Source organism: Oncorhynchus tshawytscha, linkage group LG12 (genome assembly GCF_018296145.1).
Source record: "Oncorhynchus tshawytscha isolate Ot180627B linkage group LG12, Otsh_v2.0, whole genome shotgun sequence".
NCBI lineage: Eukaryota > Metazoa > Chordata > Actinopteri > Salmoniformes > Salmonidae > Oncorhynchus > Oncorhynchus tshawytscha.
Genome location: NC_056440.1, coordinates 23550731 through 23562844, shown reverse-complemented (window position 1 = coordinate 23562844; position 12114 = coordinate 23550731). Strand labels below are relative to the sequence as shown.

Sequence of the window (12114 nt, the reverse complement as noted above, 5' to 3'; positions counted from 1 at the left end):
AATCCGTAATCAACCCCAAAACAGACTGCAGCGGTCCAGCGCAGAGCTCACAGCCTACCTCAATGAAGATGCCATCGGGGAGGAGACTATAACCTACCAGCAAGGTGGAGAGGATATTGTCACTTACCAGTCATGGCCAACTTCGCCCAAAAAAGACCTGTGTATCTGTGCAACAAGCACTCAGTCTGAACATGTTACCTGTAAAGCAGGCAATATTGTCACTCCACTCCAAAGACTTAAACAAAAAAAGGTGAACATGCTGTTGTTTCTTGCCATAAACCTTTAGGTAGGTCTAAGACAACAACAATAACTAGACCCAATTGACCGCCTACCTGGCCTGCCGCATGAAAATGTAGGAAAGTGTTTTTATATCCATTGTGAATAGAGTTAAACTATAGTTCCTCATAGTAAGCTATTTGAAAAACCTTTCCAATAATCACCAATCTTAGGTGTGAAAGAGCAATGGAAGTGATTGGCCTTTTATAAACTGGGTGGTTCGAGCCCTGAAAGCTGATTGGCTGACAGCTGTGGTATATCACACCATATACTACAGCAATTTTTTTTTTTTTACTGTTCTAATTACATTGGTAACCCATTTATTTATAATAGCAATAAGGCACCTCTGGGGCTTGTGGTATATGGCCAATATACCACGGCTAAGGATTGTGTTCAGGCACTCCGCACGCAATGCGTCGTGCATAAGAACAGCCCTTAGCCATGGTATATTGGCCATACACCACATCCCCTTGTGCCTTATTGCTTAAATAGGCCATGAGTTCTATGCGTCCATTTCTTTAGCCAACAATGGATCACAGTGTATCAATGTGTCCATATGGCAGAGGCTGGTGATCTCACACTAGTGGACATTTTAACTTTAAGATTATAATTTGAATTCAGATTTTTATGATAATTATTGAGAAATTAAAATATTATTATTGAAGCGAAACTTTCTCCAGGTAATAGGCCAAACAGAAACCCTGCTGACACATTTACTGAAAATATAGGCTATGACCATCTTTTCTGGCATCACGATTGATGATGGCTGTCAATTATCGTTGCTATTGTAACGGTATTCAGAGGTGGGAAGAAGGATCGGACCAAAGCGCAGCATGGTAAGTGTTCATGATGTAATATTTAATGAAACGAACTGAACACTGAAATACAAAACAATAAAGTGAATGAACGAAAACCGAAACAGTACTGTGTGGACTAAACACCTACAACGCAAAAGTGAAACCCAGGCTACCTAAGTATGATTCTCAATCAGGGACAACGATTGACAGCTGCCTCTGATTGAGAACCATACCTGGCCGAACTCAAAACCCCAACATAGAAAAACACACATAAGACTGCCCACCCAACTCACGCCCTGACCATACTAAAACAAAGACAAGATGCAATCATAATGTCGCCCAAGCTATAGTAAGCTAGTCATTCCCCTGACATCAGTGGGCTGTACTTGACCCTTTGACCCGGTGACTCACATAGCTGATTGAAGCATCCCTGACAACCTCCTTGGACCAGCTGACATCAGCTCCGGTGACAAAGGACGCTGACTGGAGACAGACGGTCTCCAGGGGAAGAATTCTTCCTGTAACCTAGATGAACCAACAGAATAGTTCATAGTACTTTTTATAGTTACACAAAGAAAGGTATGTGAGCCTGTATGCATGGAACATCTCAAGGGGGGGAGAAAGAAGAAAAAGTCTTTTTACAAGGGCTTGTAAAACCGGAGAGTACTGGATACATACTCTGTCCTCAATCAAAGTAGTAAGAGCACGTTAAATATTCTTTACCCTTGAGTCCATTTAACTCGGCAGGAATTTTAGAAGACTTGAACTATTCTAACCCATTAGGAGCTGCCAGCAGGTCACTGCCAAATGTTTATCAACTGAGATTTACTCTTGGGAATGTATTTTATTACTCAACTTTTAAAAGCAGCTTTGAGACAATTTATGACATCCTCTTGTGGTTAAACTTTGAAGGAAAAGCCATTTGTTCTAAGTTATTTTTCGAAAGCTAAACTCAGCTTCAACGTGGCCCCTGGGAGCTGTGTTGGTAGGGTTTCTGCACACAGGACGAGCCTAATAAACCTAAACATAGCGATTGTAGAGCCCGACCGATATAGGATTTTTGGGTCCGATTAGTGATTTTAGGGAGGCAAAAGTTACCTATTACCAATATGTTTTTTAGAGGTGGAATAAAAAATCATACATTTTCTTTTACATTGTACCTCAAAAGGATTAACTGATACTCCAAATGATGATTTCTTAACTAAATATTACAATTTAAGAACATTTTATTTGTGGTTTACATGATCACCACCAAAAAGCAACTATATCCTCTATAAATACAAAACATATACATTTTTTTTTTAAATACCTTAGGTAAAACATACAGATTTGTCTATGGCAGTAGATAAGAATGCAGAAGTGTTTGTGCTGAAGGGCTGAATGAATTAAACTTAGTCTCAAAGTAAATCTGAAACTGTACTTTTTATTAAAACACATCACCACAACACTACATAACGAGATACCTAAGATGACAACATAGCATGGCAGCAACACATGACAGCATGGCAGCAACACATGACAGCATGGCAGCAACACATGACAGCATGGCAGCAACACATGACAGCATGGCAGCAACACATGACAGCATGGCAGCAACACATGACAGCATGGCAGCAACACATGACAGCATGGACGCAACACATGAAGAACATATCAAGACTGCTTCAAGGACAGCTTTTTTCCCATCTATGTAACATTGCAAAAATCTGAAACTTTCTGTCCAAAAACGATGTAGAAAAATTAATCCATGCTTTTGTCACTTCTAGGTTAGACTACTGCAATGCTCTACTTTCCGGCTACCCGGATAAAGCACTAAATAAACTTCAGTTAGTGCTAAATACGGCTGCTAGAATCCTGACTAGAACCAACAAATTTGATCATATTACTCGAGTGCTAGCCTCCCTACACTGGCTTCCTGTCAAGGCAAGGGCTGATTTCAAGGTTTTACTGCTAACCTACAAAGCATTACATGGGCTTGCTCCTACCTATCTCTCTGATTTGGTCCTGCCGTACATACCTACACGTACGCTACGGTCACAAGACACAGGCCTCCTAATTGTCCCTAGAATTTCTAAGCAAACAGCTGGAGGCAGGGCTTTCTTCTATAGAGCTCCATTTTTATGGAATGGTCTGCCTACCCATGTGAGAGACGCAAACTCGGTCTCAACCTTTAAGTCTTTACTGAATGATCATCTCTTCAGGGGGTCATATGATTGAGTGTAGTCTGGCCCAGGAGTGTGAAGGTGAACGGAAAGGCTCTGGAGCAACGAACCGCCCTTGCTGTCTCTTCCTGGCCGGTTCCCCTCTTTCCACTGGGATTCTCTGCCTCTAACCCTATTACAGGGGCTGAGTCACTGGGGCTCTTTCATACCGTCCCTAGGAGGGGTGCGTCACTTGAGTGGGTTGAGTCACTGATGTGGTCTTCCTGTCTGGGTTGGCGCCCCCCCTTGGGTTGTGCCGTGGCGGAGATCTTTGTGGGCTATACTCGGGCCTTGTCTCAGGATGGTAAGTTGGTGGTTGAAGATATCCCTCTAGTGGTGTGGGGGCTGTGCTTTGGCAAAGTGGGTGGGGTTATATCCTTCCTGTTTGGCCCTGTCCGGGGGTGTCATCAGATGGGGCCACATCGGATCCTGACCCCTCCTGTCTCAGCCTCCAGTATTTATGTGTCGGGGGGCTAGGGTCAATTTGTTATCTGGAGTACTTCTCCTGTCCTTTCCGGTGTCCTATGTGAATTTAAGTATGCTCTCTCTAATTCTCTCTTTCTTTCTCTCTCTCGGAGGACCTGAGCCCTAGGACCATGCCTCAGGACTACCTGACATGATGACTCCTTGCTGTCGCCAGTCCACCTGGCCGTGCTGCTGCTACAGTTTCAACTGTTCTGCCTGTGATTATTATTATTTGACCATGCTGGTCATTTATGAACATTTGAACATCTTGGCCATGTTCTGTTTTAATCTCCACCCGGCACAGCCAGAAGAGGACTGGCCACCCCACATAGCCTGGTTCCTCTCTAGGTTTCTTCCTAGGTTTTGGCCTTTCTAGGGAGTTTTTCCTAGCCACCGTGCTTCTACACCTGCATTGCTTGCTGATTGGGGTTTTAGGCTGGGTTTCTGTACAACACTTTGAGATATCAGCTGATGTACGAAGGGCTATATAAATAAATTTGATTTGATTTGATGGCAGCATGGCAGCAACACATGACAGCATGGCCGCAACACATGACAGCATGGCAGCAACACATGACAGCATGGCCGCAGCACAAAACATGGTCAAAACATTATTGGGCGCAGACAACATCAAAGGGTAAGAAGGTAGAGACAACAATACATCACATGAAGTAACCACAACTGTCAGGGATGTGTGTGCCTTGGGGAACTTTCACAGAATATGACTGGCAGAACGGGTGTTGTCTGTGGAGGATAAGGGCTACAGTAGATATCTCAGATAAGGGGGAATGAGGCCTATGAGGGTTTAATAAATAAGCATCCACCAGTGGGTCTTGCGACGGGTATACAGAGATTACCAATTTACAGACGATTGTAGAGTGCAGTGATGGCCGAATGGTAAAGAACATCTAGCCGCTCGAGAGCACTCTTACCCGCTGATCTATAAATTACTTCTCTGTAATCTAGAATGGGTAGGATGGTCATCTGAATCAGTGTTAGTTTGGCAGCTAGGGTGAAAGAGGAGCGATTACGATAGAGGAAACCGTCTAGCCATACTCCCAAGTACTTGTATGAGGTGACTACCTCAAGCTCTATACCCTCAGTGGCAGTAAACACACCTGTGGGGAGATTCTTCTTACCAAACCATATGACCTTTGTTTTGGAGGTGTTCAAGGTTAAGGGCAGAGAAAGCTTGTTGGACACTAAGAAAGCTTTGTTGTAGAGCGTTTAACACACTCAGCTGGCCCCTCCACAGATTTTAAGACTACACTACAGTGCTTTACAACAGTCAAATGTCATGTAAAGAAACAATTTATGACAACCGTGCAATGAGAGCTTGTTCAGAGATAATTTTCAGGAGATTGTAAACTCCATTGGAATCATTCCCATTGTGTATGTTCCCATGCATTGTCAATGGACCGCATGGTGCATTCTGGGCAATTCTAGGACAAGAAGAGCTGTCCTTCACGGGAATGTATGGAAGTCAAATGTGCGCCAGCTCAAAAAAACAACATTAGCATGAATTTCGTCAACAAGTAAAACGTAAATATTTGAGACAATTAACTTGTTCTCTGTAATATCGCATAGCTTTGAAATTGTTACATACTTTCATGGAAAATAGGCTGGTTTCTCGATTCATACCCTGATTTTGAGGGATTGCTTGACGATAAGCTTAGCAACGACGTGACTCAGCATGACAACATGAACACTGCGCCAACTAACTAAGCCCACTAACATAATAGCCCTAGACAGTAACAGTGTTATTTTTGTATGAAGGATGAGCCAGTGTTGACTTTGGCGCCAGTCCAGTGCTTGCACATATGTAGCACAGATTGCTTGCTAGCTAGCTAGGCTAACTACCTTTCTGGCAAGATAGAGCTTAATTACATTGCTGGTTAGCTAACGTAAACTCACCCCATTCCGTACAAATGTGCGCAACCGTGACATTCAAACGAGGCTGCAAAGAAAATTAATGGGACTGTGTTGACTTCAAAATCTGGGGTGTGAACTACGTTTCTATTCAAGCGTTGATCGACATGGTAATGGCTCTATAGTTTTGGAGAAACGTTGAATAAACTGACCCTCCGTTTCATCGTGACGTGTCATGCCGTAACGTACAGCACGCATAAAGCAACTATTTCTGTCTTACAATCTCTCTCCACCAGGTGTAGCACTTCTCATCGTTAAAAACAATAAATGGACTGACGGGATAAGGGGGGATACCTAGTCATTTTTTGCATCATCACTGCATGTGATCATGACTCTCAAAGCCGCTGTTTACTTCTGAAGATCACTTTAGCAACGCCCTAACAACCCGATTCAAATTCGACACAAACCGTCAAATATGTATGTAATGACACATTATATAAACTCTTTATAGTGTTTTATTTACATTTTAGAGGCGAAAAGGTAATAAATTGGACAGATTGAGTGAAAGGCTGAATGATGTTCAATGAGCAGCTCAGAGCGCCCTCTTCAGGCAACCATTGAAACATTCTAAAAAATAACTGCAAATGAGCACACGTATTTGTTAATTCTACGTACACAATATCAGTGCTTTAAATGGTGGAATAAAGACTGATACAAATGTTTATGTGAAAGGCTAACAATCTGCAGATAATATCAGTCGGGCTCTAATTAATTGTGCATTTAATTTAACACACGACTGACCTATTGCTGTCCATTTCACTTGATGGATTTCACAAATGACGATCCAGCATCCAAACATTTTTTAAGAGTAATGTGTGAGTGAGCATGTCTAATGATCTGTGTGGAGCCTTACCACCAGATAAATGACTGTTCATTTTATGTGCGACTTCAGCTACACAACAAATTTCCGTCAAATGTTGATTCTTTAACTGTGCTGTGTGTATCCTCACCACCAGGATGTCTTGGCTGATCTCCAGCCCCCAGTGTGCCAACTCCATCTGGGCCTCTGGGTTGGTGTTCTTCAGGAGCTGCTTCAGGGAGTGGGTGTGCTGCTCATCACTCACTCACATTGATGTGCATTGTCAGGTCCTGGGATGGTTAAACCGTCACTTTCATTCTATAACAATATAATTACTCTGACTTTGCCCTTCCCATTTAATCTCTGACGTGTCTGGGTTCAAATAGTATTTGTTTCCCCATCCCCAATACTTGGAGCACTACATTCAGCTTGTCTGGATTGCCAGCTGGGTTTATGGTGTACAATTTATTTAATTGAGGCAGGAAAACTCAAGTAAGCACAACATTTGAAAGAAAACAATAGTAACCAGCTAATGTGTTATCAAATGCTGCGTTATCAAAATCACTGTGCTGCCTTCATGGACTGTGGATGTCACAGAATGTAAATGTCACAGAAAACCCCACAGGGAATAGAATGCATTGCTGACACAATGATTTTACCGTCATGGCTCGGAAGTCCGTTCTCATTTTGTCAGGGATTCCAGTCATGAAGAAGAGCTCAGGCAGAAGCAGGATCATGCCGGTTATGACTTGGCTGTAAGATAAAAACAGGAAATGAAATAGAACACATTGTATCTATATGGAGAAGAATGTCTCCAACTCCTCAATAGAAACTCAAAAGGACTATTTATAAAGCATGTGTGATAGTAGAACATCAGTCAGAGCTATGAAAACAGAGTATGTTGAGATTAATCCCAACACTGACTCGCCCCATAAGGTGGCCTTCTGTTTCAGGGTTGTTGGGTGTGTTAGCGTCAGCAAACGTGTCCTGCGGAATATTTGTATCTTTCCCCCTTGCTTGGACCTCTTTTTGGGTGGATGGATAAGAATGAGTTGGGCCATATCTTTTATGGTGATGCCGTAGTTTTTGCTGTTCATATTACAGGAAAAAGGTTGTAATACACACATAGGAAATGCACTTGAATAACACACACGGCTCTGTTCAAAAACATAGATTAGTTGCCTGCTTGAGATTGAATGAATGGGCAACTTCAGACCCGGCCTTACCTGTAGTCGGCCATGTTGAAGGAATCTTTGAGGGATGCGGTAGGTGTGGTTGTTCTAGCGGGTGATGACAATGCTGCCAATGAGCTCTTTGGTGCACTCATCCCAGAAGCACTCCCTGCTTTTCTGGTAGATCACTTTCCTGGGATACAGAGGGGTCAAAAGGACAAAGGTTACCACTCAAGGCCCTGCAAGTCAGCCCAATTGTATTCCAGCATATGTCCCTTTAGTGACCAAGACTAGACAACCCCTCAGTCTCACAAGTCCCTGAGGTTGTTTTGAAGTGGTTGAGGCATACTCGGTGTCCAAATCTCTATGAGCAGGCTGATGCACTTTCTGTGAGAACTTGTCAATATTTGTTGAAATATGAGTGTATCAGTGAAAATGCTCTTTATAAATATCTTTGGCAAAAAAGTGTTAAATTGGTATGAACTACAGTAGACAGTGCACCACGTGGGTATAAACACCATGTGGATGTATCTACACTGAGTATACCAAACATTAAGAACACCTTAATATTGACTTGCACCCCACAGTTGTGTCAAGTTGGCTGGATGTCCATTGGGTCGTGGACCATTCTTGATACACATGGAAAACTGTTGAGTGTGGAAAAACCCAGCAGCATTGCAGTTCTTGGCACAAACCGGTGCGCCTGGTACCTACTACCATACCACGTTCAAAGGCACTTAAATCTTTGTCTTACCGATTCACCCTCAATGGGACAAGTAAGGTGACATCAATAAGGATCATAGTTTTCACCTGGATTCACCTAGTCAGTCTGTCATGGAAAGAGCAGGTGTCCTTCATGTTTTGTATACTCAGTCTACACCTCAAAATATCTGTCCAGAGAACAGATTTATCATGCATATTTTAGAGTATTAAACAAGTTAGTCAGTGACGTCATGTAACCATTCTTCTAAATGGTCAGGTTGAACTCACATGCAGTCAAGGACGGAGTCGTTTCATAGCACTTTGTGGGACACATCCACCTGGAGGTACAGGCTTCTGCCAGTGTGCATTCTGCACATTGAGTAACCTGGCCACACCTGCAGCCTAGAATATGAAGATGGAAACCAAATGGCTTGAGTCAGCTGCTATTATCCTAGAGATTTCAGTTGGAGTATAATTTCTCAGTCTGTGGACAACTTGAATTCCTTCTCGATGTTCCCAAGTATGACTGCGCTTTTTGGAACATAAAAAGCATGCTTCAGTCCCAGGATCCTCATTAACCTTGAGAACACTAATGTCTTGTCTAACCAGACAAATGTAACATTTGGTGTAGCCAGCCAGGCTTTTTTGGGGGGTTATATATTTGATTTGTAAAATTAGCTACTTCAGTGAAAAAGCTTTTTAGGATTTAGGGGGAAATTGACCGTTTTAAAAAGTCTGGCCTCATGTGTAAAACATTTGAGGCCTCTCAAGAAAGCAATTGTTTTTGCTTGAAGCTATCAAACGAGCACAATAGATGACTCCATGAAGAGAACAAGGGGAGATTAGCTAAATTCAGACGACATGGCTGCACTTAGGGCAGGTTTTCCCACAGAGAACGTCTCTCATAGGTAGACCACAGGCCTTTAAAAAAAACACCTCCAATTTCTCAAAATGTAAAAAGGTCAATTGGTGGTGGACCATTAGCAGCTCATATTGCAGCACTGGGGTGTATTTTTATGAGACCAAATGGAAGACAACATACTGTAAACAGGGAGGGACTACCTGAACCTGTCCAATAAGAACCATTGTTTTCTGTTGTAAAATGTTTTGCTATGATGTGCCCTAATGAAGGCTGCATTGTTATTTCTACAGCAGATATTTTTCCCAGGATTGTTGCTCTTTTTTCCCCTAACACATGTACTTACGTGAAAGTGACATGGTACTGATAGACTGCTTCGTTTCTGCAGCCAATGGTGATATGGTTTGAGCCTATGTGCAATGTTACTCCTTTAGTACCAATCTTTTGCAATGGTTTACTGAAAAAGGAGAAAATAACAGTTCAATGACTAGGTCTAACAGTCATAAAACACACAATTCATAATATAATGAGCTCCAACAGTATTGGGACACTGACACATTTGTTGTTGTTTTGGCTCTGTACTCCAGCACTTTGGAATTGAGGGTATTTTCATCCTTATCGGGTGGACTGTTTTAGAAATGACAGCACAGCTTGTACATAGTACCCCCATTCTAGGGGACCAAAAGTATTGGGACAAATTCACTTATGTATATTATAGTAAAAAGTAAAGTATTTGGTCCCATATTCATAGCACGGAATGACTACATCAAGCTTGTGACTACACATTTGTTGGATGCATTTGCTGTTTGTTTTGGTTGTGTTTCAGATTATTTTGTGCCCTGTTTTAATGAATGGTAAATAATGTAGTGTCATTTGGAATCACTTCTATTCTAAATAAGAATATAATGTTTCTAAACACTTCTACATTAATGTGGATGCTACCATGATTACAGATAATCCTGAATAATGATAAGGGAGAAAGTTAGACTCATAAACCTAAAAAATGCTAACCTCCCCAGTCATTATAATGGTGCGAGGTTAGCATGTTTTGGGGATCTGATATTTGTGAGTCTCTGTTATGAGGTGTACACGAGGTGATGAAGTTACACTTGTATGCAATTTATAACTAAATCATTGCCATAAGATACTTTATAAAGGCTTTCTGCCAGAAGTCAAAGAGCTCTGGGTGAGTTTTCTGTACAGCTGCCATTTTCCCCCTGTGCTTCCTACTAGCGTTTTTTTCCTCTTCGGTTCTTCTCCCCTCTGCTCCATGTACACATGCTGCTCTTCCTTTAGAAAATGCATGCATTACACCTTTCTTTATTTGCACAATTTCTCTTGTAAGTGTCCAATCACCAAAAACGACATTCGGTAGCTACTAGCCATGCTTGTATAACTTTATGAGCTGGATTTGCCTGTCTTTGCATTAGTTTGTTCGTTTTCACTCATTAGAATTGAGCTTTTAGTTTGTCCTAATTTAGTTTGCATTCTGGTAACCCTGCTCATTATACTTTATCCAACCTTTCAGTTCCACCACCAACACAAGACACGTGATGACATCACCTGGTTTCAATCATGTTTCTAGAGACAATATCTCTTTCATCATCACTCAATGCCTAGGTTTACCTCCACTCTATTCACATCCTACCTGTTACTGTAATTTAATTATTCCAATATGTTTTCATTAATTGAATTTCCTTAATCTATTTTATGAGAATTGGTAAGATTCTTGTTTGCATAAAATAGACGGAGACCAGTATTTTCAATAATAGGTTACAGTGCGCTGCCACGTTACCACGAGCAAAAGTTTATATACAATAACATGACGTCATTTCATTGCTTCTAAAATGAATCTCCTCCTCCTGACCAGGACAAAGGGAACTTTAAAAGTTCATTCAAAGTTCATTCCAACTCAACTCAACTCAAGACACACAACACAACTGAATTAACTTTTGATTCCTCACCATTATCGATCACCACTTAGCTGACAGTTCTAATTAACAGACAACCTAGGAATGCACTCACTGCCTTATCTAAAACACCCGAGAGCTCAGTTTCGTCGGTTCAACCATAGGTTAACTACCTTTTCTGTTTACTTAATCCACAAACCATTCCTTTCTTCCTAGTTGGAATGGTGTTCATTAACTTTAATTACTCCTTGTCCGTGTCACAGGCGCTCACATTTGATGACATCTGTAACCGTAATAGTCTTGGTTTCATGCATGTTAACATTAGTAGCCTCCTCCCTAAGTTTTTTTTAATTCACTGCTTTAGCACACTCTTTAGCACACTCCTGTCTTAGGAAGACCACCAAAAACTCTGAAATCTCCATCCCTAACTACGACATTTTCAGACAAGATAGAACAGCCAAAGGGGGCGGTGTAGCAATCTCCTGCAGAGATAGCCTGCAGAGTTCTGTCCTACTATCCAGTTCTGTACCCAAACAATTTGATCTTCTACTTTTAACAATCCAACTCTCTAAAAACAAGTCTCTCACCGTTGCCGCCTGCTATAGACCACCCTCTGCCCCCAGCTGTGCTCTGGACACCATATGTGAACTGATTGCCCCCCATCTATCTTCAGAGTTCGTGCTGCTAGGTGACCTAAACTGGAACATGCTTAACACCCCAGCCATCCTGCAATCTAAGCTTGATGCCCTCAATCTCACACAAATTATCAATGAACCTACCAGGTATCACCCCAAAACCGTTAACACGGGCACCCTCATAGATATCATCCTAACCAACTTGCCCTCTAAATACACCTCTGCTGTTTTCAACCAAGATCTCACCGATCACTGCCTCATTGCCTGCATCCGTAATGGGTCAGCGGTCAAGCGACCTCCACTAATCACTGTCAAACGCTCCCTGAAACACTTCAGCGAGCAGGCCTTTCTAATCGACCTGACCCAGGT

General features: G+C 42.0%; 1 pseudogene; it reads right to left on the bottom strand.

The window, feature by feature from the left end:
• Positions 1-1416: 1416 nt before the first annotated feature.
• LOC112263929 lies at positions 1417-9559 on the bottom strand (annotated as a pseudogene).
• Positions 9560-12114: the final 2555 nt, after the last annotated feature.